The sequence below is a fragment of the Ranitomeya imitator genome, chromosome 5 (assembly GCF_032444005.1).
Source record: "Ranitomeya imitator isolate aRanImi1 chromosome 5, aRanImi1.pri, whole genome shotgun sequence".
Lineage (NCBI taxonomy): Eukaryota > Metazoa > Chordata > Amphibia > Anura > Dendrobatidae > Ranitomeya > Ranitomeya imitator.
Window position 1 is genome coordinate 177,309,575 of NC_091286.1, and position 26,850 is coordinate 177,336,424.

At 43.8% G+C, this 26,850-nt stretch overlaps 1 protein-coding gene across 1 annotated transcript in view; it reads right to left on the minus strand.

The window, feature by feature from the left end:
• The window catches only part of TULP4 (TUB like protein 4), an 860,077-nt gene that overhangs the window by 796,014 nt on the left and 37,213 nt on the right, over positions 1–26,850 (minus strand). The window lies entirely within an intron of this gene.

Consider the following 26,850-nt stretch of genomic DNA (forward strand, 5'->3'; position numbering starts at 1 on the left):
TCACCGACCCCGTAACATGATCAGGGGACAGCGATGAGTCGGCATGACAACCTGATGTCTCCTTGCGACCTCTATGGTTGTTGATGCCGGATTGCTGTGAGTGCCACCCTGTGGTCGGCGCTCATAGTAAGCCTGTAATTCAGCTACATAGCAGCGATCTGATGATCGCTGCTATGTAGCAGAGCCGATCAGGCTCTGGTAGCTTCTAGCCTCCCATGTGGAGGCTATTGAAGCATGGCAAAAATAAAAAAAAAATGTTTTAAAATATATGAAAAAATATATATACCGTATATACTCGAGTATAAGCCGAGATTTTCAGACCAAATTTTTGGGCTGAAAGTGCCCCTCTCGGCTTATACTCGAGTCATGGTCGGCGGTGGGGTCGGCGGGTGAGGGGGAGAGGGCGCTGAGGCATACTTACCTAGTCCCGGCGCTCCCCCTGCCGTCCCACGGTCTTCGGGTGCTGCAGCTCTTCCCCTCTTCAGCGGTCACGTGGGACCGCTCATTAGAAAAATGAATATGGACTCCACTCCCATAGGGGTGGAGCCGCATATTCATTTCTCTAATGAGCGGTAACGGTGACCGCTGATAGAGGAAGAGGCTGCGGCACCTTAGATCAGCTGTGCGGGAGAAGGAGCCGGACGCCGGGACCATGTAAGTATGTCATATTTACCTATCCCCGTTCCACACGCCAGGCGTGGCTCCATCTTCCCGGCGTCTCTCCGCTCTGACTGTGCAGGTCAGAGGGCGCGATGACGCATATAGTGTGCGCGCCGCCCTCTGCCTGATCAGTCAGTGCGGAGAGACGCCGGGACCGGACGCTGGGAGCTGCAAGCAAGAAAGGCGAGCATGTGTTTGTTTGTTTTTTATTGCAGCAGCAGCAATGGCACAGCTTTCTATGGTACATCAATGGGGCAATAATGAAAGGTACAGAGCACTATATGGCACAGCTATGGGACAAAAATGAACGGTGCAGCGCACCATATTGCACAGCTATGGGGCAATAATGAACGGTGCAGAGCACTATATGGCACAGCTATGGGGCAATAATGAACGGTGCAGAGCATTGTATATGGGGCACAGCTTTATATGGAGCATCTATGGGGCAATAATGAACTGTATGGAGTATTATATATGGCACATTTTTATATAGAGCATCTTATGGGCCCATCATGAACTGTATGGATCATTATATGTGGCACATTTTTATATAGAGCATCTTATGGGCCCATCATGAACTGTATGGAGCATTATATGGGGCTCCTGATTCAATATGGATATTCAAAAACACTTAGGGTACCATCACACAGTGGCACTTTTGTCGCTACGACGGTACGATTCGTGACGTTCCAGTGATATCCATACGATATCGCTGTGTCTGACAAGCAGCAGTGATCAGGGATTTTGCTGAGAATCGTACGTCGTAGCAGATCGTTTGGAACATTCTTTTGTCGCTGGATCTCCCGCTGTCATCGCTAGATCGGTATGTGTGACACCGATCTAGCGATGCGTTCGCTTGTAACCAGGGTAAACATCGGGTTACTAAGCGCAGGGCCGCGCTTAGTAACCCGATGTTTACCCTGGTTACCAGCATAAATGTAAAAAAAAAAAAAAAACAGTACATACTTACATTCCGGTGTCCGTCAGGTCCCTTGCCGTCTGCTTCCCGCACTCACTGACTGCCGGCCGTAAAGTGAAAGCAGAGCACAGCGGTGACGTCACCACTGTGCTTTCACTTTACGGCCGGCGCTCAGTCAGTGCGGGAAGCAGACGGCAAGGGACAGACACCGGAATATAAGTATGTAGTGTTTGGTTTTTTTTTACGCTGGTAACCAGGGTAAACATCGTGTTACTAAGCGCGGTCCAGCGCTTAGTAACCCGATGTTTACCCTGGTTACCCGGGGACCTCGGCATCGTTGGTCGCTGGAGAGCTGTCTGTGTGACAGCTCTCCAGCGACCACACTACGACTTACCAACGATCACGGCCAGGTCGTATCGCTGGTCGTGATCGTTGGTAAATCGTATAGTGTGACGGTACCCTTAACCTACTGATGTCTCAATTAATTTTACTTTTATTGGTATCTATTTTTATTTTTGACATTAACCGGTAGCTGCTGCATTTTCCACCCTAGGCTTGTACTCAAGTCAATAAGTTTTCCCAGTTTATTGTGGCAAAATTAGGGGGGGGGGGGGGGGGGGGGAGAGAGTCTGCTTTTACTCGAGTATATACAATATATATAAAAGTTTAAACAATTTAAAAAAAAAAAAAAAAAATCAAACCTACACATATTTGGCATCGCCACGTTCAGAATCGTCCGATCCATCAATAAAAAAAAAAAAAAAAAAAAAAACACAACATTAACCTGATCGCTAAACGGCGTAGCGAGAAAAAAAAAAAAAAAAAAACTTTAAAAAAACAGAATTACGTTTTCTTGGTCGCCGCGACATTACATTAAAATGCAATAACGGGCGATCAAAATAATGTATCTCCACAATATTGGTATCATTAAAAACGTAAAAAATAAGCCCTCACTTGACCAGAGATCCTGAAAAATGAAACCGCTACGGGTATCGGAGAATGGCTCAATTCGTTTTTGTTTTTTTAGCAAAGTTTGGAATTTGTTTTCACCACTTAAGTAAAAAAAAACCTAGACATGTTTGGTGTCTATAAACTCGTAATGACCTGGAGAATCAAAATGGCAGTATTAGCATTTAGTGTACCTAGCAAAAAAGCCAAACAAACAAAAAACAAGAGTGGGATTGCACTTTTTTGCAATTTCACCACACTAGAAATTATTTTCCCGTTTTCTAGTACAAGACATGGTAAATCCAATGGTGTCGTTCAAAAGTACATCTCGTACCGCAAAAAATAAGCCCTCACATGGCCATATTGACGGAAAAGTAAAAAAAGTTATGGCTCTGGGAAGGAAAGGAGTGAAAAACGAAAACGCAAAAATGAAAAAGGGCTGCGTCTTGAAGGGGTTAACCAAGCACAGGGTAAAAATTATGAAGTCACTCAATTATGAGGGGAAAAAAAAATTATGGAATCGCCCTGTAAATTTTCATTCCCAAAATAACAACTGCATCAAATTAGATCTGCTCGTTAGTCTGAATCTAAGGCTGTGTGCACACGATGCGGAATTACTGCAGATCCGCAGCGGATTTTTCCGCACGGAAAAGCTGCAGTTCTACACAGTGATTTACAGTACAATGGAAATCAATATAAAAAAAAAAAAAAGCTGTGCTAATGGTGCAGAAAAATCCGCATGAAAACCGCTGTGGAACAAAAGACTTCTACTACTTTTGTGCGGAACTGCAGCGTTTCTGACCCCTTCCATAATAGAAATCCGCAGGGGTAAAAAAAACAGCACAAAATCCGCATCTGCGTTTTCTGCCAGGAGATGCGGATTTTGTGCGGAAAATTCTGCACCCCAATCCTCAACGTGTGCACATAGCCTAAAAAGGAGTGAATACACCTTGGAGAGCTGTTTCAATTGAAACAAAGAAGAGGATTATCAAACTCTTAAAACAGGATAAATCATCACGCAATGTTGCAAAAGATGTCAGTTGTTCACTGTCAGCTATGTCTAAAATCTGGACCAAATACAAACAACATGGGAAGGTTGTTAAAGGCAAACATACTGGTAGACCAAACAAGACAAAGCATCAAGACCGGAAACAAAGCAATATGTCTCCAAAACAGGAAATGCAGAACAAAACAAAATTATGAATGAATGGGTGGAAACTGGAGTCAACATCTGTGACCGAACTGTAAGAAACCGCCTAAAGGAAATGGGATTTACATACAGAAAAGCTAAATGAAAGCCATCAACATCAGCTAAACAGAAAAAAATCAAGGTTACAATGGGCTAAGGAAAAGCTATCGTGGACTGTGGATGACTTTATGAAAGTCATATTCAGTGATGAATCACAAATCTGCATTGGGCAAGGTGATGATGCTGGAACTTTTGTTTGGTGCCATTCCAATGAGATTTATAAAGATGACTGCCTGAAGAGAACATGCAAATTTCCACAGTCATTGAGGATATGGGGCTGCATGTCAGGTAAAGGCACTGGGGAGATGACTGTCATTACATCTTCAATAAATGCACAAGTTTATGTTGATATTTTGGACACTTTTCTTACCCCAGCAATGTTTGGGGATGATGAAATCATTTTTCAAGATGATAATGCATCCTGCCATAAAGCAAAAACTGTGCAAACATTCCTTGAAAAAAGACACATAAGGTCAATGTCATGGCCTGCAAATAGTCCAGATCTCAATCCAATTGAAAATCTTTGGTGGAAGTTGAAGAAAATGGTCCATGACAAGGCTCCACCTGCAAAGCTCATCTGGCAACAGCAATCAGAGAAAGTTGGAGCCAGATTGATGAAGAGTACTGTTTGGCACTCAGTAAGTCCATGGCTCAGAGACTGCAAGCAAGAGGCGGTGCAAAAAAAAAATACTAGTGATGTGTTGGAGTGTTTTTTTGTTTTTCATGATCCCATAATTTTTTCCATCAGACTTGAGTGACTCCATAATTTTTACCCTATGCTTGGTTAAAAAAGTAACAATTACTGACTACCACATTTTTTGTTGTTCTTTTTTTTTTTAGTATTTCTTAAAGCCAGAAAGTTGACATTTGAAAGGACTTTAGTTTTGTGCCATGTCTGTGATCTGCTTTTTTCTACAAAATTACACAACTAAATGAACATCCTCCAAGGCCAGTGATTCCATAATTTTTGCCAGGGGTTGTATATATTAGCCATAGTTCTGACATCAGCAGCATAAGCCCACAAAGAATCTGGCCTCAGCACCATGACAATAGATTACAGGCATCACATTCATACTTGTATACCTTTATGTCAAGGTGCAGCCATAACACTAGCTTGGCATATTTATGCTAGAATTAACCCCTTCATGACCCAGCCTATTTTGACCTTAAAGACCTTGCCGTTTTTTGCTATTCTGACCAGTGTCCCTTTATGAGGTAACTCGGGAACGCTTCAACGGATCCTAGCAGTTCTGAGATTGTTTTTTCGTGACATATTGGGCTTTATGTTAGTGGTAAATTTAGGTCGATAATTTTTCCGTTTTTTGTGTGAAAAAAAATGGAAATTTGGCAAAAATTTTGAAAATTTCGCAATTTTCAAATTTTTATTCTGTTAAACGAAAGAGTTATGTGACACAAAATAGTTAATAAATAACATAACCCACATGTCTACTTTACATCAGCACAATTTTGGAAACTTTTTTTTTGCTAGGAAGTTATAAGGGTTAAAATTTGACCAGCGATTTCTCATTTTTGCAACAAAATTTACAAAACCATTTTTTTTTAGGGACCACCTCACATTTGAAGTCAGTTTGAGGGGTCTATATGGCTGAAAATACCCAAAAGTGACACCATTCTAAAAACTGCACCCCTCAAGGTGCTCAAAACCACATTCAAGAAGTTTATTAACCCTTCAGGTGCTTCACAGCAGCAGAAGCAACATGGAAGGAAAAAATGAACATTTAACTTTTTAGTCACAAAAATGATCTTTTAGCAACAATTTTTTTATTTTCCCAAGGGTAAAAGGAGAAACTAGACCCCAAAAGCTATTGTACAATTTGTCCTGAGTACGCAGATACCCTATATGTGGGGGGGGGGAACTACTGTTTGGGTGCACGACAGGGCTCGGAAGGGAAGGAGCACCATTTGACTTTTTCAATAAAAAATTGGCACCAATCTTTAGCGGACACCTTGTCACGTTTGGAGAGCCCCTGTGTGCCTAAACATTGGAGCTCCCCCACAAGTGACCCGATTTTGGAAACTAGACCCCCCACGGAACTTATCTAGATGCATAGTGAGCACTTTGAACCCCCAGGTGCTTCACAAATTGATCCGTAAAAATGAAAAAGTACTTTTTTCACAAAAAATGTCTTTTAGCCTCAATTTGTTCATTTCCACATGGGCAACAGGATAAAATGGATCCTAAAATTTATTGGGCAATTTCTCCTGAGTACACTGATACCTCACATGTGGGGGTAAACCACTGTTTGGGCACGCGGCAGGGCTCGGAAGAGGAGCGCCATTTGACTTTTTGAATGAAAAATTAGCTCCAATTGTTAGCGGACACCATGTGGCGTTTGGAGAGCCCTTGTGTGCCTAAACATTGGAGCTCCCCCACAAGTGACCCCATTTTTGAAACTAGACCTCCCATGGAACTAATCTAGATGTGTGGTGAGCACTTTGAACCCCCAAATGCTTCACAGAAGTTTATAACAGAGCCGTGAAAATAAAAAATCATTTTTCTTTCCTCAAAAATTAACTTTTAGCAAGCTATTTATTATTTTTACAAAAGTGACAGGAGAAATTGGACCCCAAAAGTTATTGTCTAGTTTGTCCTGAGTACGCCGATACCCCATATGTGGGGGGGGAACCACTGTTTGGGCACAAGACGGGGCTCAGAAGGGAAGTAGTGACGTTTTGGAATGCAGACTGATGGAATGGTCTGCGGGCATCATGTTACGTTTGTAGAGCCCCTGATATGCCTAACCAGTAGAAACCCCCCACACGTGACCCCATTTTGGAAACTAGACCCCCCAAGGAACTTATCTAGATGTGTGGTGAGCACTTTGAACTTTACAATGCGGACCTGTGAAAATAAAAAATCATTTTTCTTTCCTCAAAAATTATATTTTAGAAAGCAATTTTTTATTTTCACAAGGGTAACAGGAGAAATTAGACCTCAACATTTGTTGCCCAGTTTGTCCTGAGTATGCAGATACCCCATATGTGGGGGTAAACCACTGTTTGGGCACACATCGGGGCTCAGAAGGGAAGGAGCGCCATTTGGAATGCAGACTTTGATGGAATGGTCTGCGGGCGTCACGTTGAATTTGCAGAGCCCCTGATGTGCCAAAACAGTAGAAACCCCCCCACAAATGACCCAATTTTGGAAACTAGACCCCCCAGGGAACTTATTTAGATGTGTGGTGAGCACTTTTTACCCCCAAATGCTTCACAGTAGTTTATAACGCAGAGCCGTGAAAATAAAATAATCTTTTTTTTTTTTTCTTCAAAAATTATTTTTAGCCCGCAGTTTTTTACTTTCACAAGGGTAACAGGAGAAATTGGTTCCCAAAAGATGTTGTTCAATTTGTCCTGAGTACGCTGATACCCTATATGTGAGGGGGAACCACCGTTTGGGCGCATGGCAGAGCTCGGAGGGGTAGGAGCGCCATTTGGAATGCAGAATCAACTGGAATGGTCTGACGGCGTCACATTGCGTTTGCAGAGCCCCTAATGTACCTAAACAGTAGAAGCCCCCCCACAAGTGACCCCATATTGGAAACTAGACCCCCAATGAACTTATCTAGATGTGTTGAGAGAACTTTTAACCCCTAAGTGTTTCACTACAATTTATAACGCAGAGCCGTGAAAACAAAAAAATCATTTTTTTTCCCACAAAAAGGGTTTTTTAGCCCCCCCAATTTTTATTTTGCCAAGGGTAACAAGAGAAATTGGACAAAAAAAGTTGTTGTCCAATTTGTCCTGAATACGCTGATACCCCATATGTTGGGGTAAACCCCTGTTTAGGCGCACGGGAGAGCTGGGAAGGAAAGGAGCACTTTTACTTTTTCAGTGCAGAATTGGCTGGAATTGAGATCGGACGCCATGTCGCGTTTGGAGACCCCTGATGTGCCTAAACAGTGGAAACCCCCAATTCTATCTCCAACCCTAACCTTAACACACACCTACCCCTAATCCCAACCCTACCCCTAATCCTAACCCTACCCCTAATTCCAACCCTAATCCTAACCCTAATCCCAACCCTAGTTTTAGCCCCAACCCTAATGGGATAAACTGGGGCTGGGGGATGATCAGCGGGGCAGGGGGGACATCAGCGGGGCAGGGGGGACATCAGCGGGGCAGGGGGGACATCAGCGGGGCAGAGGGGACATCAGCGGGGCAGAGGGGACATCCGCGGGGCAGAGGGGAGATCAGCGGGGATGGGGAGGACATCAACGGGGCAGGGGGTGATCCACAGGGCAGGGGGGAGATCAGGGGGATCACTGGGGCGGGGGCTGTCAGGTGCGATGCAGCAGAAGGAGGAAATGGAGCCGGCAGCAGCAAGGGGGTGATCTCCGGGGCAGGGAGGAGGGGGCGATCACCGGGGGCAGGGAGCGAAGGTCGGGGGCATGGCATCGCAAGAGAAGGGGGGGGAAGAGAAGGAGAGGGGAGCACCTGGCGGTGGCGGCCACTTCAGTGGCGGCGATCGTTGTATGTGGCAGGGCAGTATACAGGCACCTCGCTGTTCAGCTTCCATGGAAGTCATGAAGCTGGACAGCGAGGCAGCCATGATTTTCTCCGCCCCTCCACATCTGAATGGAGAGCTAGCGTCACGGACGCTGGCTCCAATTAGATCTGGGAGGTGGTGACAAAGTGGTCACCAGGGCGATCGTAGCCAAGTGGGGGCTAAGCCACCCCCCCCCCCCCCCCCTGGGCTAAAGTACAAGTTCCCCTGTCCCTGCAGGTCGGCTGAAATTTCAGTTAACCCTTTCACCCAGCCTGCAGGAACGCGATTCCGCCATGACGCATACGCTGCGTCACAGGACGGATTGGCACCGACTTTCATGACGCAGCGTATGAGTCATAGGTTGGGAAGGGGTTAAAAGTGGAACAGTCTCACTCAGTCATCCATGGATGAACACACATCCTGGACTGTTTCCCCTCTTTGCTGGTGGATCTTCCAACACGTTTCGTGTTGCTCATTCATCAGGAGAGTAGATAAGGGTGTCACACATACTAGGAACAGAATGCCGAAGAGCATTATCGTAAACGGTGATCTGACGTAATTGATTTTTCGTACCATTATTGTTTTGTTTTTTTTGTTTTTTTTTTTAAACTGTTTGTCCCGCACTTTGCAATTTTGGTATTGATATTTTTATTAATAGTATTATTAAAACTTATATTTTAAACCTTTACTGCTACTAACAGTAGAACTTTTGTTGGGATTACACACTTTCATGCTAATTATACAAAAGCATATTATACAGTGCTAGTGCATGATCAAATGTAAAATGCAAGTCACACTCACTGCTATGGACTCCCACTCCTGAATGATGTCCACCCAGACACGCGTGACTCCCTGACAAAGGCGACAGCTGAAACGCATGTAGGGGTGGATGCCATTCAGGAGTGGGAATCCATAGCAGCAAGTATGATCTGTATTTTACACGTGATCATGCACTAGCACCTTACTCTGTTTTTGATTGACTAATAGTAGCGAGTGTGACTTGGCCCTTATTCATGATGATGCACTAAGCACTTTACCCGATTATGGTCATAGATTTTTTGGAAGTTTTGGTAGGGTCCTCAGGGGTTAAGATTTTTCAGTTTGACCCTTGTGTGCTTGTGCCTGCTCTTGTGTGTTATCCTGTTACTGACTCTGTTCTGTCCCCCGTTTTTACTGTTGTCTATTGATTCTTTAAGTGCTCATTTGTCCTGCCTGGTTTCTGACTTCTGCTCCATTCTAACTACTCGTTCTGCCTGTACCCCTGGTACTATTGCTGCCCTCTCCGGTTTCTGACACATGGCCTTGTATTTGATTACTCTTTTGTACCTCGCTCCTGTACCTTGCTGACCTCTCGGTTTTGACCTCGGCTTTCCTGAACTTCTCTTGTTCTATCGGTGCCCACCATCCTCCGCTGTCTTCTCCGGGAGCGCTACAGCTTGCTCCGCCCCCGGTTCCACTCCCTGCAGTCATGTGCCGCAGGTCCTGCCCATCAGCGGTTGCGCTCCTTCCCGACAACCTTTCAGTGCACTGCATTGCCTCACTCATCCAGGACATAGCGGAACACGTGTACTGAGTGAGACTTACCAGTCACGGTGTTCCTTAACCATAGTATGCGTGACATCAGAAATCTTTAAAACTGCTAAATAAAATATGATTAGTAAACAAAATTTTAATTATAATTTTTCACCGAAAACACCCCCAAAATTTTGTTTTCAAAATTTCACACAAACATATGAAAAAAAAAAAATCTATACCAAACTAGCTGTAGCTACATTTCTATTATGTTTGTTTCTATTATATTAGTCTTCCAAACAATTTTGACGTTATTTTTTCGGAAGAATGTTCTTTGCAGACATTTTCCTTACAAATTGAACAAAATCTCTCAGTTTTCCTTTCTATGTTTCTTAGAAAAAGAAAGCGCGGTTTCATGTGTCTTTCTCCTAGCCCTGGAATTGCTGTATCATGTGAGGCATTACAAAGCTCATGACAAAGGTCCTTCAAAAGTAGGTGTCTCCTGTCCTTCCTCTGTGCATGGAATTTAGGGCTGCTACATCAAGCATATTTGAAAAAAGTACTACAGGCCATTGTTTAGTTTGCCTCTTGCATGAATATTCTCCCACCACCTCATCCATTTTGTCTACACCTTCTGTTTTATTGTAATGCAGGATGATTTCTGGTTTTAATTTTCTGTCATAGCTGTCAATACTGCATTTGTGATGCATGGTACCGAGTAAAATCACTGATTTCTAGTTCTTCGCTTTGTAAGATACCAAAGTCGCTTTGTTATTGAATCCAAAGACACTCTCATAAAGTGCTCGCTGACTTGATAGTACCAACAAGTTTAATAGCTTTTTGAAGCAGAAAATTGCCTATTTCAACATTGGTGAAATAATTGTCCATGGTAATGTTTCTACCTGAATTGAATATTGGAACAGCAAGAGTTTTGACAATTTCAGACTTAAGATCCTTCTGTACTGGTGCACCAACCTCTTTGCCACAGTAATTACGCCATTTATGCCATAATAATTTGCAGAATCACACATCCAGAAGATTTTGATTCCATATTTGGCTGGCTTGCTGGGCATGTATTGTATGAACTTGCAGCGTCCTCTGAACAGTACAAGATGCTCATCTACTGTAACATTAGTACTAGGATTGTAAAGTTTGGTGCAATTTTTGATAAATATGTTCCAGATATAACTGATAGGGGCTAATTTGTCTGCTTCAAGCCTCAATGCACGTGTTCGCTTATCATCAAATCGAATGTGTCTTCTAATTTAATCAAATCTGTCCACTGACATTGTCGCCTTATAGTGTGGATCAGAAAGTGGGTCCAGAAATAATTCTCGTATTGGAACATCATACGATTTTTGACTCCCTGCCAGCAGTAAAAGTAAATTAGCTCACAGTGTATACTGTCCTCATTACTCTCTACACAGCTCATTACTGTGTTCAGAAGGACCCGAGATGATGTCATGGCCTTATCTCTACCTCCAAAAATCACATGACATCCTCATATGGCATTATCCACTCCCTGGCCACTCCACCAGCATTACCGAGTACAAATAAAGTAACTTGAGACACAAACACTACTGAGAACATGATAAAAAAAATACATGGGGGCCTAAAATGCCCCCAATCCGTACAGATGTGGTTTTCAACAAAAAATCATTGTTACACCAAAATGCCTATATAAAAAAAATTATATGAACAACTGGATATTACCAACAACGACATACTTGAGGATTACCTGGAGTTTCAAAATTCTAACCTAACCCCTTCCCGACCTGTGATAGCGTATGCATCATGAAAGTCGGTGCTAATCCGACCTGTGACGCATACGCTGTGTCACAGAATGATCGCGTCCCTGCAGGTCGGGTGAAAGGGTTAACTGTAATTTCACCTGACCTACATGAACAAGGGGAGTGGTACTTCAGCCCAGGGGGGGTGGCTTCGCCCTCCCATGGCTACGATCGCTCTGATTGGCTGTTGAAAGTGAAACAGCCAATCAGAGCTATTTGTAATATTTCACTTATGAAAAGTGGTCAAATATTACAATCCAGCCATGGCCGATACTGCAATATCATCTGCCCCCGCCACCGATCTACTCTCCAGTCCTCCATCCTGTCCTCCGCTCCCCTCCGTCCTCCTGTCTGCTCCCCCGTGCTCTGATCCCACCCCCCCATACTTACCGAGCTCCGGTGTCCCTCCCAGTGTCCGTCCGTCTACTCCATTGGTGCCACCATCTTCCAAAATAGCAGGCGCATGCGTAGTGCGCCCACCGAATCTGCCATCCGCCAGATTCATTCCAGGTACATTTTCATCACTGTGATAAAACCTATCACAGTGATCAACATTAAAAAAATAGTAAATGAACCCCCCTTTATCACCCCCACAGGTAGGGACAATAATAAAATGAAGAAAATATATATATATATATATTTTTTTTTTCCCCACTAGGGTTAGGGTTAGAATTAGGGTTACAATTAGGGTTAGAATTAGGCTATGTGCACACGGTGCGGATTTGGCTGCAGATCCGCCGCTGATTGGCCGCTGTGGATTTGTAGCAGTTTTCCATCAGGTTTACAGTACCATGTGAACCTATGGAAAACCAAATCCGCTGTGCCCATGGTGCGGAAAATACCACGCGGAAACGCTGCGTTGCATTTTCTGCAGCATGTCAATTCTTTGTGCAGATTCCGCAGCGTTTTACACCTGTTCCTCAATCGGAATCCGCAGGTGAAATCCGCACAAAAAACACTGGAAATGTGCTGGAAATCCGCAGGTAAAAAGCAGTGTCTTTTACCTGCAGATTTTTCAAAAATGGTGCGGGAAAATCTCACACAAATACGCAACGTGGGCACATAGCCTTAAGGTTAGGGTTGGAATTAGGGTTAGGGTTGGGATTAGGGTTAAGATTAGGCTTGTGGTTAGGGTTAAGGATTGGGATTAGGATTACTCTTAGTTGGTGTGTTGGGGTTAGGGGTGTGTTGGGGTTAGGGTTGGAGTTGGAATTGAGGGGTTTCCACTGTTTAGGCAAATCAGGGGTCTCCAAACGCAACATGGCGCCACCATTGATTCCATCCAATCTTGCGTTCAAAAAGTCAAATGGTGCTCCCTCCCTTCCGAGCCCCGACATGCGCTCAGTGGTTTACCCCCACATATGGGGTATCAGGGTACTCAGGAAAAACTGCACAACAACTTTGGGGGTCTACTTCCTCCTGTAACCCTTGGGAAAATAATAAAATGGGGGCTAAAAAATTATTTATGGGAAAAAAATTATTTTTTATTTTCATGGCTCTGCGTTATAAAATTCTGTGAAGCACTTGGGGGTTCAAAGTGCTCACCACACATCTAGATTAGTTCCTTGGGGGGACTAGTTTCCAAAATGGGGTCACTTGTGGGGGAGCTCCAATGTTTAGGCACACAGGGCCTCTCCAAACGAGACATGGTGTCCGCTAACGATTGGAGCTAATTTTTCATTCAAAAAGTCAAATGGCACTCCTTCCCTCCCGAGCCCTGCCGTGCCCAAACAGTGGTTTACCCCCACATGTGAGGTATCTGTGTACTCAGGAGAAATTGCCCAATAAATTTTAGGATCCATTTTATCCTGTTGCACATGTGGAAATAAACAAATTGAGGCCAAAAGAGAGTTTTTGTAAAAAAAAAAAAAAAAGTACTTTCATTTTTATAGATCAATTTGTGAAGCGCCTGGGGGTTCAAAGTGCTCACTATGCATCTAGATAAGTTCCTTGGGGGGTCTAGTTTCCAAAATGGGGTCACTTGTGGGGGGAGCTCCAATGTTTAGGCACACAGGGCCTCTCCAAACGAGACATGGTGTCCGCTAAAGAATGGAGCCAATTTTTCATTCAAAAAGTCAAATGGCGCTCCTTCCCTTCCGAGCCCTGTAGTGCGCCCAAACAGTGGTTCCCCCCCCCACATATGGGGTATTGGCGTACTCAGGACAAATTGTACAATAACTTTTGGGGTCCAGTCTCTCCTTTTAACCTTGGGAAAATAAAAAAATTGTTGCTGAAAAATCATTTTTGTGACTAAAAAGTTAAATGTTCATTTTTTCCTTCCATGTTGCTTCTGCTGCTGTGAAGCACCTGAAGGGTTAATAAACTTCTTGAATGTGGTTTTGAGCACCTTGAGGGGTGCAGTTTTAAGAATGGTGTCAATTTTGGGTATTTTCAGCCATATAGACCCCTCAAACTGACTTCTAATGTGAGGTGGTCCCTAAAAAAACGGTTTTGTAAATTTACCGTATATACTCGAGTATAAGCCGAGATTTTCAGCTCATTTTTGGGGGCTGAAAGTCCCCCTCTCAGCTTATACTCGAGCCATGCCTGGGGGTCGGCAGGGGAGAGAGAGCGGGGGCTGTGTAGTTATACTTACCTACTCACGGCGCGGTCCCTGCTTCTTCCAGCGCTGCAGATTCTTTTTGTATTGAGCGGTCACATGGTACAGCTCATTACAGTCATGAATATGCGGCTCCACCTCCCATAGAGGTGGAGCCGCATATTCATGACTAATGATCGGTAACTGTGACCGCTCAATACAGGAAGATGTAGCGGTGGAAGAAGCAGGGACGCGCAGGGACCGCGCCAGGAGCAGGTAAGTATACGGGGAGGGGAGTGCTGCGCGATATTTACCTGCTCCTCGTTCCGCTGCGGCTCCATCTCCAGCGTCCTCTGGCTGTGGTGCTCAGGTTAGAGGGCGCGGTGACGTAGTAAGTGCGCGCCCTCTGCTGAGCGTCAGTGCTGGAGAGCCGCACGAGGAGCAGGTAAATATTGAAAGCGCCGGCGTCCTGAGCGAAGAGTGTATGATTTTATTTTTTTTTTATTGCAGCAGCAGCATTCTATATGGCACAGCTTTATAAGGAGCATATATGGGGCAATAATGAACGATGCAGAGCATTATATATGGCACAGCTTTATAAGGAGCATCTATGGGGCCATAATGAACGGTGCAGAGCATTATATGGGGGCACAGCTTTATATGGAGCATCTATGGGGCCATAATGAACGGTGCAGAGCATTATATGTGGCACAGCTTTATATGGAGCATCTATGGGGCAATAATGAACAGTATGGAGCATTATATGTGGCACAGCTTTATATGGAGCATCTATGGGGCAATAATGAACGGTATGGAGCATCTATTTTTATTTTTGAAATTCACCGGTAGCTGCTGCATTTCCTACCCTAGGCTTATACTTGAGTCAATAAGTTTTCCCAATTTTTGTGGCAAAATTAGGGGGGGGGGGGAGGTCGGCTTATACTCGGGTCAGCTTATACTCGAGTATATACGGTAGTTGTAAAAATGAGAAATCGCTGGTCAAATTTTAACCCTTAACTTCCTAGCAAAAACAAAATTTTGGTTCAAAAATTGTGCTGATGTAAAGTAGACATCCGGGTAATGTTATTTATTAACTATTTTGTGTCACATAACTCTCGTTTAACAGAATAAAAATTCAAAGTTAGAAAATTGCGAAATTTTCAAAATTTTAGTCACATTTCCATTTTTTTCACAAATAAATGCAAAAATTATCGACCTAAATTTACCACTAACATGAAGCCCAATATGTCACGAAAAAAAACAATCTCAGGACCGTTAGGATCCGTTGAAGTGTTCCCGAGTTATTGCCTCATAATAATCTTTATTAATGATCTTTTTTTATATAGCGCTATCATATTCCACAGCGCTTTACAGTTTGCATAATGAGACACTGGTCAGAATTGCAAAAAACGGTCAGGTCATTAAGGTCAAAATAGGTTGGGTCATGAAGGGCTTAAGTAAATTTGCAGATAATAGCAAAAGAGTAAGCATGGGGGCCTAAAAGGCCCCCAATATGCATGCTAGGGTTAAATTATAACTGACCATCACAGTCTCCTGCCGCTGGGGGTAGTGTGGACCCATGCAAACCCTTTCTGAGCAGGTGAAGCACCTGACACAGATGATGCAGAAATTGACTATAGAGCTACAAGCTCTTGCTCAGACTCCGCAACTGGTATCTGATGCGGTGCAAGGAGCCCTGTCGTCGAGGGTTCAGGGGGCAGGAGCTAGAGATGTTACTCTAATTCCTTGTGACTGAACCTCCAGTTATGTTGCCAGAAACATTTGCTGGGGACAAAGCGAAATTTAGAGCCTTTAAGGAGGGCTGTAAGCTTTTTTTTTTTTTGAAGACCCCGCTCTTCTGGGGATGAAAGTCAGAGGGTGGGGATCATAATCTCTTTATTAAGGGGAGCCCCGCAGGCTTGGGCTTTTTCTCTCCCTTCCACAGCCCAAGAGAATGTCTGTGAATGCATTTTTGAGGCCCTTGGGCATATCTACGATGAGCCGGATTGTGTGCGACTGGCTGAAGACATGGTAATGAGTGTTTGTCAGGGGAAGCACTCGGCTGAGTGGTTAGGTGCTGAGTTTAGACGCTGGGCCACTGAGGTTTCCTGGAATGCCGCCCTTCGGGGCTTGTTCCGCAGGGGCCTCTCTGAACACCTGAAAGATGACTTGGCCCTTCATCCTCCACCTGACTCTTTGGAGGACACCATGACCCAGGCTGTCCATATGGACTGTAGGTTGCGGGTGAGAAGACGTCATGCAATTAGAAACCCCATTGTTCCACAGTGAGAGAGTTGCCATGGGCGCTCTCACTCTTAAGGAGAAAGAGAGGAAATGCTGTCGTAATAGCAGCTGTGCTCTTATTGTGAGGAGTCTGGACACTGGAAGAAGGACTGTCCATCCTGCCCTTCATCGACCAAAGTGTCGTGAAACGAGTAGGTCTGGGTAGTGAACGAGGAAACTATCCAGACCCTCAGGTACACTTTTCCTCATTTTCTAAAATTTAGCAGCAAGTAGAACTTCTGGCGAACGATGGTCCTTTTTCTACAGCTTTTGTTGACTGCGGTTCGTCCATCAACTTGGTCGACTCTCGGTTGCTTTCTCAATGCAAGATAGGGACAGTCAGGCTTAAGTCTCCAATTAAAGTGGTGGCTATTGACTCTTCTCCCCTCACCCAGGAAGGGATTCTATGTGTCGGCCGTTTTTCAATAAAGGTGAGCTCTGTTCTTGTTGAAAAAATAAGTTTTGTCTTGAAAAATCTGCCTGCTGGGTTGGTGTTGGGGATGCCTTGGTTGCAACGTCACAACCCTGTCATCAATTGGGAGACCGGAGAAATTGTTCAATGGTGGCCTAACGGTTTCAATCTTTGTTATAAATCTGCATTTTTGTCTAAACCTGTCTGATCTGTCTCTGTCTCGACTGTCGGTCTGGAGGGGATTCCAGAGTACCTGAAGAAGGACTTCAAGGCGAGGCTGAGGTTTTACAACCACATACACCCTTTGATTGTGTCACTGAATTGGTTCCAGGGACTAAGTTGCCTAAAGCCTGTCTGCTCAATTTGTCCAGTCCTGAGCGTTTGGCCATGAAGGAGTGTATTGCAGAAAGCCTCGGCAAGGGGCATATACACTACTGTTCAAAAGTTTAGGGTCACCCAGACAATTTTGTGTTTTCCATGAAAACTCATACTTTTATCAAATGAGTTGCCAAACGAATTGAAAATCTAGTCCAGACATTAACAAGGTTAGAAAAAAAGATATTTGAAATAATAATTTTCTCCTTCAAACTTTGCTTTTGTCAACGAATGCTCCCTTTGCAGCAATTTCAGCATTGCAGACCTTTGGCATTCTAGCAGTTAATTTGCGAAGGTACTCTGGAGAAATTTTACCCCATGCATTCAGAAGCCCCTCCCACAAGTTGGTTTGTCTTGATGGGTACTTTCTGCACACCATACGGTCAAGTTGCTCCCACAACAGCTCAATGGGGTTGAGATCTGGTGACTGCTCTGGCCACTCTATTACAGATATAATACCAGCTGCCTGCTTCTTCACTAAACTGTTCTCGCATAATTTGGAGGTGTGCTTTGGGTCATTGTTCTGATGTAGGATGAAATTGGCTCCAATCAAGCGCTATCCACAGGGTATGGAATGGCGTTGCAAAATGGAGTGATAGCCTTCCTTATTCAAAATCCCTTTTACCTTGTTCAAATCTCCCACTTTACCAGCACCAAAGCAACCCAAGACCATCACATTACCTCCACCATGCTTAACAGATGGTGTCAGGCACTCTTCCAGCATCTTTTCAGTTGTTCTGCATCTCACAAATCTTCTTCTGTGTGATCCAAACACCTCAAACTTGGATTGTTGTGTCCATAACACTTTTTTTTCAATTTTCCTCTGTCCAATGTCTGTTCTTTTGCCCAGATTAGTCCTTTTCTTTTAGTAGCCAGTCTCAGATATGGCTTTTTCTTTGCCACTGTGCCCTGAAGGCCATCATCCCAGAGTCGCCTCTTCACTGTAGACGTTGGAACTGGTGTTTTGCGTGTACTATTTAAAGAAGCTGTCAGTTGATGACCTGTGAGGTGTTGATTTCTCAAACTACAGACTAATGTACTTGTCTTGTTGCTCCGTTGTGCAGCGGGGCCTCCCACTTCTCTTTCTACTCTGGTTAGAGCCTGTTTCTGCTCTCTTCTGAAGGGAGTAGTACATACCGTTGTAGGAAATCTTCAGTTTTTTGGCAATTTCTCACATGGAATAGCCTTCATTTCTAAGAACAATAGATGTAACGCCAGTGGGTTTGTACCTTGTTTCTCCGGCGTTACTCTACATGTCTCTGCTTTAACCCTTTGCTCCTCTCCCTCTAACTAGCAGGGATACTGTTGTCTGTTACCTGTATGGATGCTGCTCAGTTTCCTGCTCTGCTGTGTAGCTGTACATGTGTTGATGTCTTTGCTGCTGCTGCCAGGTACTCAGCCTCAGTTTCTGTATGTGCTTAGGGTGCGTGTGGCCACACCATTCCTGCTTTTATTAGGGTTAGTGTGTGCACCCGAGTTGCTTTCCCCAGCCTATTGCGGAGGGGCAGCTCCTATATAAACTCCCTCTTTGGGCGTTGACAGAGCTTCGCATTAAGTTTCTGAGTCTTGCCGTGTGTGGGGTGTTCAGCTCCTGTTCTGCCTGCGTTCAGTTCTGGGAAAGCAGATACCCGTTCTTCCGCCTGCTCTGGGTGCGGAGTACCCAGATCCTCCTTTCCTGGAGGCTGCTAATCCAGGCCCGATGCTGTTGTGTTTTGTTTCTCGGCTCCCTGAGGGCTGCATTCACAGGTCTGAACGCTTGATCCTCTGTGTTATGTTCCAGAAGTCCCTCTGTGTCTGGAATCCTGTATCCAGTGACTGAACTAACCTGGGTTCGATTTTTAAAGATGGAGTCTGGTGTTTTTGATGAGTGTTTACTATGCTGTGCTCAGCCTGCTATGCGTTACCAACTCCGTCCGGCCCCGGTCCAATCCGGCGGTGCTTGCACCATCCTGCTTGAGTTCCTTCCTAGGTCCGATGTTCGGAGACCGGGGACCGCTGTCTGGTTCCTGGAGCCCGACCACAGTTGCCTGATTCTGTGCCATCCGTGTCCCAGCCGATTACCTGGGCAATCATGCCTGTGTCCCGATGTCCAGCCTGTGTCCCGATGTCCAGCCTGTGTCCCGATGGTTCCCCGGGGTCCAACCCGTGATGACCCCTGCAATTGTCTGACGTCTGTCCGAGGTCGGTGTTTCCGATGTTCCCCTGCTGAGCCTGTGCTATGCCTGAGGCCTGAGAGAGAGGCTGTCCTAGTATGCCTGTGCCAGAGGACACTAGACTGCATCAACCCGTGATTACCCCTGCCATCATCAGAAGACTGTCCGAGGTCAGTGTCGGATGTTCTCCTGCTCACCCTGTGCTATGCTGAGGCCTGAGAGAGAGGCCGTTCTAGTATGCCCGTGCCAGATAACCATGGACTGCATCAACCCGTGATGTCCTCCTGCCTTCGTCTGTTTCCTTGAGACGTGTACCCTTTCTTGAAGTGCAGAACCGGGATCCTGGCATAAATTGTGTTCTGTTTATGTACTGTGATTTTGTTTGAGTAAACTTCATCTTTCTTCATACCTGAAGTTGTGCGGTGTTATCTAGTTCTGCATGTCACCATCTTGTCCACAAGCTCAGCTGCCACAGACCCTACTCGCTACTCTTTATTAGCCTGGGTAGGTCCAGGATCTCTTCTGTGGTCCAATGGGTCCACATTTCGTTCCCACCTGTGTTATGAACAGGTAATTCAGAACCACAATGGACATTGAAGTTCAGGGCACACAAAGTGACCTGACAATTACCAAAAAACATAGGACGAGCTCTGAGACGTGGGAGCTCTGCTGGCCGCAATCCCTAATCCTATCCAACCACACTAGAGGTAGCCGTGGAGCGCTCCTGACCAGACCTATGCGCCTCGAGCACAGCCTGAGAAACTAGCTAGCCCTGAAGATAGAAAGATAAGCCTACCTTGCCTCAGAGAGATACCCCAAAGGAAAAGGTAGCCCCCCACATATAATGACTGAGTTGAGATGAAAGTACAAACGCAGAGATGAAATAGATTTAGCAAAGTGAGGCCCGACTAACTGAACAGACCGAGGATAGGAAAGATTGCTTTGCGGTCAACACAAAACCCTACAAATAACCACGCAGAGGGGGCAAAAAGACCCTCCGCACCGACTAACAGTACGGAGGTGCTCCCTCTGCGTCCCAGAGCTTCCAGCAAGCAAGACAAACCAATAAAGCAAGCTGGACAGAAAAAATAGCAAACAAAAATAACACAAGCAAAACTTAGCTTATGCAGAGCAGACAGGCCACAGGAACGATCCAGGAGGAAGCAAGACCAATACTAGAACATTGACTGGAGGCCAGGATCAAAGCACTAGGTGGAGTTAAATAGAGCAGCACCTAACGACTTCACCACATCACCTGAGGAAGGAAACTCAGAAGCCGCAGTACCACTCACATCCACCAACGGAAGCTCATAGACAGAATCAGCCGAAGTACCACTTGTGACCACAGGAGGGAGCTCTGCCACAGAATTCACAACACACCTGGGATGCTCGCCCCACATCGTCGTGGTCTAGCGACGTAGAGGCATCAGCTGGGCCGCGTCTGCCGTCGCAGCTGTAACAATAGACTGTCGAGTTTCACATGAAAGTTCTTTTTTTCTGGCCATTTTGAGAGTTTAATGGAACCAACAAATGCAATGCTCCATATTCTCAACTAGCTCAAAGGAAGGTCAGGTTTCTAGGTTCTCTAAATCAGCCAAACTGTTTTCAGCTGTGCTAACATACTTGCACAAGGGTTTTCAAGGGTATTTTAACCATCCATTAGCCTTCTTACACAGTTAGCAAACACAAAGTACCATAAGAACATTGGAGTTATGGTTGTTGGAAATGGGCCTCTATACACCTATGAAGATATTGCATTACAAACCAGACGTTTGCAGCTAAAATAGTGATTTACACTGTATACATTGTTAATGTGGTATTTCTGAATCATTTAATGTTACCTTCATTGGAAAAAAAAACTGCTTTTCTTTCATAAATAAGGAAATTTCTAAGTGAACCTAAACTTTTGAACGGTAGTGTACGTCCTTCAGTCTTCTGTGGCTGCCGGATTTTTTTTTTTGTTAAAAAGAAAAATGGCAGCCTACATCCATGCCTCGACTTTCAAGAACTAAAGAAAATAACCGTGAAAAATACATATCCTCTTCCCCTTATCCCAAATCTATGTAATCAACTGAGGCTAAATGGTTTTCCAAACATGATCTCCGGGGAGTCTATAATCTGATAAGGGTTTGAGAGCGGGACGAGTGGAAAACGGCCTTCCTCACATCCGAGGGTCTTTTTGAAAACCTGGTTATGCCGTTCGGTCTAATGTTCCCGTCATATTTCAGAATTTCACTAATGTAGTGTTTGCTGATCTTTGACGTTTTGTTGTGATCCATCTTGATGACATTTTGGTGTATTGCTCCGCCCCCGGTTCCACCCCCTGCAGTCACGTGCCGCAGGTCCTGCACGTCAGCAGTTGCGCCCCGTCCCGGTAAGCATTCCGTGCGCTGCATTGCTTCACTTATCCAGGACATAGCGAAAAACATGTACTGAGTTAGCCTTACCAGTCACAGTGTTCCTTACATTTATGTGTCTCTGAAACTTGTCAGTCACTACACTGTGCAGCGATGCACATTCACTTATATGATACCAATAGCCATAATTTGATGTACTAGCACTTTACTTGATTCTATGGTTTGGATAAAAGACATTATGTATGTTATTATGTGTAGTGGGATACATTATAGTGTACAGTGACGTCCATCTATCAGGATGATAATTTTATACATATTATATCTCCCACAAGTTATATGTTTTCTATTCTCCTCAGGGAGCACCCTTTGTTTTTATGGCTCATATGGTAATTTTCTGTAATCCTTTCATCACTTGGTCATTAAAAAAGATTTACCATATTTCACACTGAGTTTTCTGACCTTTTCGGTAGAGTTCTTCTCTGTTTTTAATGCAATTAGTTATTGACTGTCCAGTTTCCCCTTTTAGGCTACGTTCACATTTGCGTTGCGTCGGGCGCAACCACGGCGACGCATGCGTCCCTATATTTAACATGGAGGCGCATGGACATGCGTTGTGCTGCGTTTTGCGACGCAAGCGTTTTTTTTTGCCGCAAGCGTAGGGCGCAGAGGACGCAGCAAGTTGCATTTTTTTTGCGTCCAAAAATCGGCAAAAAAGGACGCTTGCATCACAAAATGCTGCGTTTTAGCGTGCGTTTTGTTTTGCGTTGTGCGTTGCGTCTCGGACGCAACATCGCACAACGCAAATGTGAAAATAGCCTTACATGGTCATATTAATTTATATGGATGCGAGACTACATACGTTGTTAGTTATAATTCCAATTATATTTCACAAATACATCAATATATTTTCCCTTGTCCTTCCATTTCAAAAGTTGCAAATGATTTTCCAGGTTTGCGTTGGTTTGAAGCTCAGCTTGTAAAGAGCTGAAGGCAGCAGTTATTTGTTGCAAACATAGATGCATATTACACTGCAGGACTCCTAAGGGTATGTGCACACGCTGCGGATTTTGATGCGTTTTTGGATGCGCGAAATTGCCTCAAATCCGCAGTACAGAGTGCACACAATGTTAATGAATGGGAAATGTCTCTCTCACACACCACTGCTACTACAGTTATAATTGCAAAATAAAAAAAATATACCTCACATAGGAAACACTGAACAAGGCTGAGCCTCTAGCATGCGTTATTGAGGCAAGTTACGGTATAACAAAGATATTAGGGTCCATCAGCGGCCCCGCATAAAGTGCTAGAGCAAAAAACGTGTATTAGTATATGAGCTATACTTACTGCTCGATACAGAAGTGATCAGAGACACCCACTCCTGAGTGGCTACCACCCAGGAATGGAAGTCTGCAATCACTTCTGTATCAAGCAATAAGTATAGCTCACATACGATTAAACCTTTCTAGCACTAGCACTTTATACAGAGCACTGCTGCACTTTAACCCCTTCATGACACGGGGTATTTAAATTTTTTCGCTTTCGTTTTTTGCTTACCTTCTTCCTGGAGCCATAACTTTTATATTTTTCTGTCAATATTGCTATGTGAGGGCTTATTTTTTGCGGGGTGAGCTGTACTCTTGAACAATATCATTGGTTTTAGCATGTCATGTACTAGAAAATGGGAAAAAAATTCCTAAGCGCAGTGAAATTGCAAAAAAAGTGCAATCCCACATTGTTTTTTGCTTGGCTTTTTTGCTAAGTTCACTAAATGCTAAAACTGACCTGACATTATTATTCTCCAGGTCATTACGAGTTCATGGACACCAAACATGTCTAAGTTATTTTTTTTATCTAAGTGGTGAAAAAAAAATTCCAAACTTTGCTCAATAAAAATTAAAAAAAAAAATTTTCCAATTTTCCAATGCTCGAAGCGTCTCCATTTTTCGTGGTCGGGTGGGGTGGGGGCTTATTTTTTGTATGCCAAGCTGACGTTTTTAATGTTAACATTTAGGTGCAGATACATTCTTTTGATAGCCCCAATTTTAAAGCAATGTCGCGGCGACCAAAAAAAAAAAAGTAATTCTGGCGTTTCAAATTTTTTTCTCGCTACACCGTTTAGCAATCAGTTTATTCCTTTTTTTTTTTTTTTTTTTTTTTTTTTTTTTATTAATAGCTCGGGCGATTCTGAATGCGGCGATACCAAGTATGTGCATGTTTGATTTTTTTATGGTTTTATTTTGAATGGGGCAAAAGGGGGGTGATTTAACCCCTTAAGCCCCGAGGGTGGTTTGCACGTTAATGACCGGGCCAATTTTTACAATTCTGACCACTGTCCCTTTATGAGGTTATAACTCTGGAACGCTTCAACGGATCTTGGCGATTCTGACATTGTTTTCTCTTGAGATATTGCACTTCATGTTAGTGGTAAAATTTATTCAATATAACTTGCGTTTATTTGAAAAAAAAAACCGGAAATTTAGCGAAAATTTTCTATATTTCGAAATTTTCCAACTTTTAATTTTTATACCCTTAAATCACAGAGATATGTCATGCACAATACTTAATAAGTAACATTTCCCACATGTCTACTTTACATCAGCACAATTTTGGAACCAAAATTTTTTTTTTGTTAGGGAGTTATAAGGGTTAAAAGATGTCCAGCAATTTCTCATTTTTACAACACCATTATTTTTTAGGAACCACATCTCATTTGAAGTCATTTTGAGGCGTCTATATGATCGAAAATACCCAAGTGTGACACCATTCTAAAAACTGCACCCCTCAAGTTTATTAACCCTTCAGGTGTTTTACAGGAATTTTTGGAATGTTTAAATAAAAATGAACATTTAACTTTTTTTCACACAAAATTTATTTCAGCTCCAATTTGTTTTATTTTACCAAGGGTAACAGGAGAAAATGGACCCCGAAAGTTGTTGTACAATTTGTCCCGAGTACGTTGATACCCCATATGTGGGGGTCAACCACTGTTGGCAGAGCTCGGAAAGAAAGGAGCGCCATTTGACTTTTCAATGCAAAATTAACTGGAATTGAGATGGGACGCCATGTTGCGTTTGGAGAGCCCCTGATGTGCCTGAACATTGAAACCCCCCACAAGTGACACCATTTTGGAAAGTAGACCCCTTGAGGAACTTATCTAGAAGTGTTGTGAGAGCTTTGAACCCCCAAGTGTTTCACTACAGTTTATAACGCAGAGCCGTGAAAATAAAAAAAAATTTTTTTTTCTTTCTTCACAAAAATGATTTTTTTAGCCCCTAGTTTTGTATTTTCACAAGGGTAACAGGATAAATTGGACCCCAAAAGCTGTTGTCCAATTTATCCTGAGTACGCTGATAACCCATATGTGGGGGGGGACCACTATTTGGGCACATGGCAGAGCTCGGAAGGGAAGGAGCACGGTTTTACTTTTTCAACGCTGAATTGGCTGGAATTGAGATCGAACGCCATGTCGCGTTTGGAGAGCCCCTGATGTGCCTAAACAGTGGAAACTCCCCAATTCTACCGGAAACCTTAATCCAACAACACCCCTAACCCTAATCCCAACAGTAACCCTAACCACACCCCTAACCCTGACACACACCCAATTCTAATCCCAACCGTAAATATAATCCAAACCCTAACTTTAGCCCCAACCCTAACTTTAGCCCCAATCCTAACATTAGCTCCAACCCTAACCCCAACCCTAACCCTAGCCCCAACGGGAAAATAGAAATACATTTTTTTAATTTTATTATTTTTCCCTAAGGGGGTGATGAAGGGGGGTTTGATTTACTTTTATAGCGTTTTTTATATCGGATTTTGATGATTGGCAGCTGTCACACACCAAAAGACGCTTTTTTTTTTTTTTATAGCAAAAAAGTTTTTACATCTCCACATTTTGAGACCTATAATTTTTGCATATTTTGGTCCACAGAGTCATCTGAGGTCTTGATTTTTGCGGGACGAGTTGACGTTTTTATTGGTAACATTTTTGGACATGTGACATTTTTTGATCGCTTTTTATTCCGATTTTTGTGAGGCAGAATGACCAAAAATCAGCTATTCATGAATTTCTTTTGGGGGAGGCGTTTATACCGTTCCGCGTTTGGTAAAATGGATAAAGCAGTTTTATTCGTCAGGTCAGTACGATTACAGCGATACCTCATTTATATCTTTTTTATGTTTTGGCGCTTTTATACAATAAAAGCTATTTTATAGAAAAAATAATTATTTTGGCATCGCTTTATTCTGAGGACTATAACTTTTTTATTTTTTTGCTTATTATGCTTTGTGGCGGCTCGTTTTTTGCGGGACAAGATGACGTTTTCAGCGGTACTATGGTTATTTATATCCATCTTTTTGAACGCGTGTTATTCCCCTTTTTGTTTGGCGGTATGATAGTAAAGCGTTGTTTTTTGGCTCGTTTTTTTTTTCTTCTTACGGTGTTCACTTTTTTAGATAAATAAATTTTATGGGAATATTTTTTTTTTTTTACTTTACTTTGTCCCAGGGGGGGGGACATCACAGATCGCCGATCTTACAGTTTGCATAGCACTCTGTAAGATCGGCGATCTCACTCACATCGCAGCAGGCTTACCAGCACCTGCAGTCGACCCGGATACAGCCCGGCGGCCATTTTGGATCCGGGGACTGCAGGGAGAAGACTCTCGGTACACGGTGAGCACATCACGTCTCAGGGAAGCACGCAGGGAGCAATGCTTGCCTGTACCGCCGGCAAACCGCGATCATGTTTGATCGCGGTGTGCCGGGGGTTAATGTGTCGGGAGCGGTCCGTGACCGCTCATGGCACATAGCTGACACCCGGCCACGATCGGCCGCGCTCCCCCCATGAGCGCGGCCGATCGCTATGACGCACTATCCCGTCGGTAGGAATTAAGGCCCACCCCACCTCGACGGGATAGTACGTCATATGGGATTAAACTTTATTTTTTTTTTTTCATATTTCAAACTTTTTTTACTTTTGCCATGCTTCAATAGGAGGCTAGAAGCTTGCATAGCCTGATCGGCTCTGCTACATAGGAGCGAAGCTCAGATCGCTCCTATGTAGAATTGTTACCTAGCATCAGTGAACAGCTTCCGCAGAGTGGAGGAGATACTAAATTCCAGACTTGTTTTAACAATAGAG